The sequence below is a fragment of the Coffea eugenioides genome, unplaced genomic scaffold (genome assembly GCF_003713205.1).
Source record: "Coffea eugenioides isolate CCC68of unplaced genomic scaffold, Ceug_1.0 ScVebR1_158;HRSCAF=646, whole genome shotgun sequence".
Classification (NCBI taxonomy): Eukaryota; Viridiplantae; Streptophyta; class Magnoliopsida; order Gentianales; family Rubiaceae; genus Coffea; species Coffea eugenioides.
Window position 1 is genome coordinate 8,709 of NW_020862003.1, and position 9,249 is coordinate 17,957.

The following is a 9,249-nucleotide window of genomic DNA, read 5'->3' on the forward strand; positions in this document are numbered from 1 at the left end:
CATCCCTAGATTCTTCCTTGAGTGAAATTTCTCCATTTGCATTTAACATTTGTTAAACTAGATTTGTATATCAGATTTGTAGACTATATTGTAAGTCTAAATAATAGAAAAAAATAAGGGCCTAGTACTTGTTTAATTTGCTCCTCGTGGGATCGACCCGATACATACCTTACATTACGATTTCGGCCTGTATACTTGCAGCTAATGGATATAAAAATCGGATTTAAACTTACATTGATATAAAAATCCCGTCAAGTTTTTGGCGCCGTTGCCGGGGAGCGGCAATACTAGGGCCTAATCATCTCTATTAATTTACATATTTTCATTATTTTTATTCAAGTTGTTGAATTAAACTGCAAAATTTCTCTTATTTTTATTTGTAGTGTATGCACCGATCAAATCGAGAAGTTGCATTTTTCGATTCTAAAATTAAGAGGACACTAAGGAGACAAAGGAGGAATACACCACACCAAGAGGAACAAGAGGTTTGGCAGCCGATAGAGGAAATTTTGATAGAGTTACCATTTGAGGAAGAAATGGCGGAAAATGAACAAAATAGGCGAATTTTGTGAGATTTTGCTGTACCGGGAACACAAGGTTCTCAAACTAGCATTGTAAGACCAACGGTAAATGCTAATAATTTTGAAATAAAACCATCACTGATTCAAATGGTACAACAATCTCAATATGGAGGTAATGCTACCGAAGATCCAAATTCTCACTTGTCAACATTTCTTGAAATCTGTGATACAGTTAAGTTTAATGGTGTTAGTGATGAAGTAATTAAACTTCGATTGTTTCCATTTTCACTAAGGGACAAGGTCAAGATTTGGTTACAATCTCATCCTCCTAATACTTTTACAACTTGGGCTGAATTAGCTAAGGCTTTTCTCAATAAATTCTTTCCACCTGGAAAAACTGCAAAACTCAGAATGGATATAACTAATTTCTCTCAATAGGAAGGAGAGACATTGTATGAAGCTTGGGAGCGCTATCGGGAATTGCAACGAAGATGTCCTCATCATGGTCTACCAAATTGGCTAGTAGTCCAAACATTTTACAATGGTCTCACCTATCCAACAAAGACGCATGTAGATGCGGCAGCGGGAGGAGCTTTGATGGGAAAGACAGTCGAGGAAGCTCAACAATTGATTGAAAAAATGGCTGCTAACAACTACCAATGGACAAACGAACGAGGTAATACAAGGAGAACCGCAGGTATGCTTGAAGTAGATACCTTGAATATATTAAGTGCAAAGATGAATAATGTGATTAAGATGCTTAATAGGCATGTTGGTTCTAGCTCTAATCAAGGAGTAGTTGTTGCATGTTGTACTACTTGCGGCGGAGATCATAATGATTCTATGTGTTCTAGCAGCGAACAGGTTCAATATCTCAACAATTACAACCATCCACCCCAAAATAATCCATACTCCAATACCTACAATCCAAGATGGCGTAATCACCCAAATTTTGGATGGAAGGATCAAGGGAACCAACAAAGACCAGTTAATCCACCGGGTTTTCAACCGAAGCAATCACTTCCGGAGTCCAAACCAGCTTGGAAATTGGCAATTGAAAAGCTGGCAAATGTATCAAATGATAAAATTGAAAAGTTAGCCAGTGCCACTACTCAACGGTTTGAAAGAATTGAAGGAAGGATGGACCAACTCACCAATATGTACAGGAATGTTGAGGTCCAATTAGGGCAAATAGCAAATGCAGTTAACAATCGCAACCAAGGGAATTTACCTAGCAAGACTGAAGTGAATCCGAGAGAGCATGTCAATGCAATCATTCTTAGAAGCGGTAAAACGGTTGAAGGACTTAATTTTGGAAATTCAGGTAGTGAAAAAGACAAGGAGCAATCAATCGAAGGGGAGAAAGAAAGCCGAAATGATCATGTTGTCATTGATATTGATGCACTTCCTCCCAAATTAAATTCTCAGTTAAATCCTAATGTGATTCCTTTTTCTCACAGGTTGAAGAAAGATGGACAGGATCGGGAGTTTGAAAAGTTTTTCAAAATGTTTAAACAATTGCACATTAACATTCCTTTTATTGATGCTATAACACAGATCCCCTCTTATGCACGTTTCTTGAAAGACATTTTGTCAAGGAAGAGAAAAATTGTAGATAATGAAATGATTGCATTAACGGAAGAGTGTAGTGCATTGATTAAAAATAAACTCCCTCCTAAATTGAAAGATCCGGGAAGCTTTTCTATTCCTTGCACAATTGGTCAATTGCATTTTTCTAATGCTTTATGTGATTTAGGTGCAAGTGTGTCACTCTTGCCACTATCGGTTGCTCGGAGGCTGGGACTTCAAGAGCTAAAAGCTACCAATATCACATTGCAATTGGCGGATTGGTCAATCACACATCCAATGGGTATTTTGGAAAATGTGCTCATAAAGGTAAGACAATCTATAATACCTGTGGATTTTATTATCTTAGATATTGAGGAAGATGCGAGAATGCCAATTATTCTAGGATGACCGTTTTTAGCCACCGCACGAACTATAATTGATGTGAAAAAAGGTAAGCTTATATTACGGGTTAATGGTGAGGAATTGGAATTCAATTTGGATAATAAAGAAGGGAGTATAGAGCCTACTGCTCTTGTTTCTAATATGCCATGTGATGAAAATGTTAACCAAGAAAGGAACGAAGAAGTTAAATATATAAATGTCCTTGGTACTAACTTTCATCGTGTAGGAGCAAGGGAGGAGAAGATAAGGATGGAAGTTGGCTTAATAAATTCGCCATTCCATGAAGAAAGTGGAGAAAAGTTGAGCCAACTCGAAAAAGACAAACAAACTCCACTCCAAGGTGAAGTCGAGCCTTTATATGATAAGTCTAATACTCCTCCTTGGCATTTGAGGAAATTTGACTATGGAGATCAATACATGGCTCACCACATGGTAGACTGGCTCGGGAGTTTCGACCCATGGGGAAAAAATCGCTCCCTAATGTTCTAAAATGATTCAACTTTTTGAGTCGAGCCAACAACTATAAACAAAAGCGCTTATTGGGAGGCAATCCAATAATAATAGTGTATTTGTGTGTTTTTATGTGTTTCTTACATTTTGGTGTAATTTAATTGACTAATTAGATGTATTTCACTTGTTTGTAGGAGGTACTGGAGTTTCATCATCCATCTTGGAAGTACAATTGAAGAACAAGTGTAAAAAGGGAGGTTTTCTTACCAAATTGTGTTTTAAGTGCTTAAAATTCCCATGCATATGTATACATTGTGCATTTCAAGTATATTCAAGTGAGTTTTAGTGATAACATGGTTATAAATGCTCATGGACTCATTTGATGTGCATTTAATGCCCAAAAGTGCCATTTTGGTGTAAAAGTGCAAAAATGATCAAAGAACCTCACCCCTCGATTTGCAATGTAGATGTGTTTGATATGTTTTGAAAGGTTGGATATTGTGTTTATGGTATATTCCATGTGTGTGGGAGGTTAGAATTGATAAAAAGTTTGTCCAAAGTGTGTTTTGGAATTGGCCGGAAAAGGGAGTAAAAGTTTGAAAAATGCAGTTTCTGCAATTAGTGCAGAGAAATACAGATCCGAGCTCGGATCCGAAAAACCCAGACGGATCCGACCTCGGATCATTTGAAACTCAAAAATCAAAAATAGGGGATTCGAGCTCGGATCCAACAAAACCCAGTTGGATTCGAGGGCTCGGCTAAACTTCTGGAGTGACGGATCCGAGCTCTGTCGGATCCGAGGGCTTTCAGAACTGATCCGACCACAGATCGATTCACGGATATAGCAGAAACGAGGCTTCGTTTTTGCACTTTTCAAAATTTTTCTTCCCTCTTTTCACCGAACCCTAGCCCTCTCTCTCTAATCTTCCATTTTATCCAACAATCATCCAATTTCTCACCAGAAAAACATCTCACAACCTCTTTTGAGCATAAACCCTCAGTTTTCTGGAATCAAAAACATCAATTGGGTGAGTTTGATCTTCAAAAACTAGATTTGGGGCCGCACTGTACTTCATCAATTTGGGGGCTAATTTGGGCTATTTCGGTTTCAATTTTTGCATCATTATCATCCTCCAACATCACTCTACACATTTGAGGTAACAATTTGAGAATTTCTTTGACATTTTATAATTCCTATTTTTGCATTTTTTTTAGTTTTTGGGTATATGTTTATTTGTTGAAATTTCTTGATACAATTGTGCTACATTGTGCTTAAATAGACTGTTATAACAATTTTCAAGCTTATTTTTTAGAGAATTGTGGATTTGGTATTATTTTGTCGATTTTTCTTTTTTAAAAAAAAAATTTTAGGTTAATGCACATGAATTCGTAAATGCATGAAATTACTCCTCTTTGTGAATTACTTGCAAACTTAAAATTGAGAAAATTGTTGTTATAGTGATATTTTTGTTTATTTTTCTCAACTTTTAAGTTTAAGCATGTTAAGTCTTTTGCTGGAACATTCCTTGTTCTTAGAGATAATTGACATGTACATTAGGATAGCAATGAAATTGGTCATTTAACAGTTCCTTCTACTTTGACATCATATTCTATTGTTGGAATGTGCATCAATTCTCAAGAGATTGGACTTTTTAATGACATTCTAATTGAAATACGAAGTTCAAATGTTGAAAGTGGAATGCTCATGCCACCTGTTGGAATCGTGGATTGGAATTGCTATTATAAATGTGCATTTGTGTTAGGAATGGTTTAAGTAGCAATTGTGACTGTTTTTGGCAGGGAGTTTAGCCCTTTTTCAAGGGGAAATTCTGCCGAAATTTCTTTAAATTTTTAGTTAACATATATGAGCAATTCTATATAATTTTTAATTAACTGTTATTATGTTTGTGTATAGCTATCATGGCTCGCACAAGAAGAACTCGTGTTCCCACACCTTCGCCGTCTTCAAGTGAAGAACATACACCCTCTTTGCATGAGGACTCGCTAGATTAGGAATCCCCTTCACCTGAGTCACCGCCTCGCTCCAGGCGTAAGACAGTTTCCACTAGCCGTGACGAGCCACTTTCGGATTATGATACCAAGCGATTCACTTCGCTTGAAAACCAACAGTGGTATGAAGCTGGATTAGACAAGGAGATCATAATTGAGAAGCATCTGGCACCGGAGGTGGATGACCACTATAAGATCTCCACGGCTTTCAAACGACTTGGATGGGAAAATATCCTAAATTTGCCGAAGCATTATTATCCCAATCTGGTCCGGGAGTTCTACGCCAATGTAGAAAACAAACAGAGCCACAGTGGCAATCTCATCGTCTCGTGGGTTCGAGGCAAGAGAGTGGCTCTCAATCGGGATATATTAAGACACTTGGTCAAACTCAAAGGCGAAGGAGAAGATGTTAAACTGACCAAGGAGTTCAAGGCACGTGATCCGTGGCAAGTGGGAGAGGCCGTGGCACGTCTTAAGGGTCAGTACCATGAGCGAGGAAGTGCGAAAAAACTCACGGTATACACCGACTCCTTCGAGCATCGGTACCACCTGATCTTCTATCTTTTTGCCTTTAATGAGGTGCCGAAAAGGAGTGAAAAACGGGAGCTCCGCAATAGTGATCTATACTTTTTGGATAAGATGATGCATGGTGTGAGTGCGTAGTTGACCGGTATTCCTCTACCCAGCATCATCATCAGCTACATGCAGACCACAGCTTGCATGAGGGCCGGCGAGACTTTCTTTGGGTTTTCTCGACTGCTATCCCTCATTTTTGAGAAGTTCAAGGTTCCTCTTGGAACCGAGAGAGCTGTGGTAACTAGGTCTGCCGACGAGGTCAGTGCCTCGATACTCAAATCTTTGAGTATCCCTACGGATTTTGGAGCTGCTTTGATTCGGGACACCGGTGAAGTTTCGACTTCCACTCAGCCTCCGCCTCACACGGAACCTCAAGCGGAAGCTCAAGAGACGGAGGCACAGCAGCCTCTTCCTCCTCCCATTCCGCGACCACCACCTCCGCCGCGATCCAAGTGGCAAGAGCTCCTCAATGCCATTTGCTGTATGGAGACGTGAGTCGTTGAACGCATTGACCAGACGGAGCGGATGATGACTGAGCACCTCAATCGACATGATCGCTGTCTTCGTACGATCGAGGATCATTTCCATATCCGCCGGTCCCCTACTCCGACACCTCAGCAGGAGGAGGGCCATATTGGTACATCACATGGTTCTCATGGATCCGAGGAGGCTGTAGACCCTCGTTCCGAGCAGCCATGACGCTCCTTAGCGGATTGGATCTTTTATTTCTTTATTTTTCTTTTCTTCTGTTAACATAAACTTTGTAGATTTTATTTTTCTTTTATTTTTTGATCATCTTGTGCTACTTATGTTTCTTCGTACCTTTTGTTTCACTTTGGCCAGAATTGGGATGATCGTGAGGATTAAGGGCTTCAAATTGCATCACCACCTATTTGAGGGAAGTTTCAGTTTCTTTTACCTTCCTCTACAATGAGGACATTGTAGATTTTAAGTGTGGAGGAGGGATTACTTTATCTTATGGGTGACTGTGTCTTGAAATGCATGATTTAGTTGTCTATGGCTTAAAAATGTTGGAATTATATGTGGAAATATTGTCATGAGGTTAATTTTCTTGAAATTGAGGTTGTTGGCAGGGAGTTTTGTCCATTTTTATGGGTGACAGGTGCCGAACCTGTACAATAATAAATACCTACTCGAGAAAAATACAGATTTTGTATATAGCGGTGAGTAGGGTCGAATCCACAGGGATTGGGGATAATTCGTTTCTTCTAGAGTCCAAAGTATGGGGGGTTTTGGATTAAATGCTAACTAAATAAATTAACTGCAGAAAATAATTGATTAAGAGAAATAATTAAGGGAAAACTCTAGCCAAGGGTACACTTCAGAAATGGTTCATGCACTGATCATTGATGCAGAAATAATTCCAACATTTAGTAATAGATTAGTTATAGTTGTCATGCACGCGATAAACAACCAACCCTTCCTTAATTTCTCGATAGTTAAGGTACGACCGTTAACTATTTCTCTAACCCAAAAACAACCCTAGGTACGACCGTAGGATTTAATTTCTAGATTGCATTAATAATTAGAAAGGCCCAATCCTAACCAACAAACACGCTACGAGGGTTTGTTTAAGCTAGATCGTATGCTCCCCTGACATAAACCCAATTACGCCAGTTGCTACTAAGATAGAGATAACGAACAATTACGGATTCAATTACCTCTATTTAGCAAAATAGCCTATATGAATAATTAATTATTGCGCACTAATCAATCATACATAAGGACTATAACAATTAAAAACAGGAAACACATAAATACCAATAAATGAGGAAGCGATTAAAATAATTTCGATCTCACAGTAATTGTTGAACCAAGTCTTCAGTTGTCCCCTTGACTAGAATTAAGAGGTTAGTCCTCCATTAATGGAGAACAACCATGCGAAAGAGCTAAGAGAAGAAAAAACTAAAACTATGCTAAAAGCCTAAACTAAAACTATTGATTGATAAGAGTTCTCTGTACGTTTGTCTCCTTTTTAAAGCCAACAATGACTAAAGCTTCTTATCCCTGTGGTCCCCTGCTGAAATTGAGAATCAAACCAAAAGTGGGGCTCTACCGAATTCCTTGCTTTTAGTTTCCTATTGCCCGTAGGACTCCAATCTCCTAATCAGCAAAGGAAATGCAATCTCTTTGTAGCACCATGTGGGCCCGGTTGTTTGAAATCCCAATTATCTCCAAAAAGTCCCTCATTTTTGTAGTTTTCTGTTTCACTTCCTGAAATCGAGTCCAATACCAAATATAAGTAAATATTAATAATTAAAACAATATTTGGCAAGGATAAAGGGGAAAATTAACAATAAAATAACCAACAATTAACACCCTATCAATTCCCCCCACACCTGAACCATGCTTGCCCTCAAGCATGAGAACAACAATTGAACACCGAAATTTAATAATGGCTATTGCTCCAACTACCGTATTGCCAAGGTACCCAGAAAAACATATATCAAGCATCATAGGTTAAAATCAAAGAAAAATCACCCTGTTAGCTTCCCAATCACCAACTCCTCCAATTTAAAGCAAACTAATCTAAGGAAAAGGAATGGTTGCTCACATCTATCAGTAAATGGTCCAGCTATTAACCAAAATCTCGACATTAAGATCACAAACCGGCAAGCTGACTTATTCACATACTAACACAATCTTTACTTCACTTCTTTTTCCCTTTTATTTTTTTATTTTTTTTTTTGAATAACAAAAGACTTAGTCTATAGCCCTTAGAGCCTTTTGACGCGAACTCCAACATTTGCCAGATGGAGGAGCCCGGTTACTCAGCTCCAATCGCTACGGGACCACGCACTTATAGCAACTACTACCTTTTGACGCGAAAATCGACACTTTAGGTGAAGATTCCCGGTTACTCAGTAGTAATCACTAGTGGAGTACAGTCAACTCTTATTTATACCCATATAGCACAATAACTAAAAATAACACAAAAATAACAGCAGCCAGCCTCAAATTTCCAAACATGGAGAACTAAAATTAATAACTGGACCAATTCACATAAAAAAATGCCAACTATCATTCCCTATGCTTAGAAAAGTTAACCAAAAATTGGAAAAGTCAAGCAATTACCGATATTTACCAGAGAGATGTTCATGAACTCAACCACATTAATTTAATATCCTTTTGTTAATAACACTTGGCAATAGCAGAATTAGAGACAACAATCCAACATCAAACTTGGTATTCAAATAAGAACTGACCACTAGGAAAAGAAAAGAAAAGAAAATAAATGAAAAGGGAGATAAATATCAAACTAAAAATAAAGGAAAAACCTTTAGAAACCAAAAATAAAAATACTAGCACCCAAAACTGACCCCCCCACACCTAAATCACACATTGCCCTCAATGTGATAATGTAAAAGCAGAAGGAAGGAGAGGGGCGACGGTACTTCCCTGAAGTCATCAAAATAGGGGCGGCTCAAGTGGAAATTGTGGATTAACTCGCATCTGGAGCTGGTGCCATTCGTGGCTTCACCATGGACTCTAGATATCACTCTAAGCAACAAGAGACTACAATTGCCAACAAATAATGGAAGCCTGAAATTCAAAGTAATAACAATTTTAAAACCAACACAACGAATAAAATGCACAATTCAACCACCTAGAGGACATACAAATACCCCAACACTTTTAGCAATGGCAATCAATAAGCACTTGCGGTCCCAATGTAGTCAATTTCAGAATCAATGCAGTC

The 9,249-nt window shown here is 38.4% G+C and overlaps 1 non-coding gene across 1 annotated transcript; it reads right to left on the reverse strand.

Annotated features, from left to right (window-relative positions):
• Window positions 1–923: 923 nt before the first annotated feature.
• LOC113755577 lies at window positions 924–1,030 on the reverse strand. Its single transcript, XR_003465683.1, has one exon. It is a non-coding gene; the product is annotated as a small nucleolar RNA R71 (small nucleolar RNA).
• Between the last annotated feature and the right edge of the window lie 8,219 nt (window positions 1,031–9,249).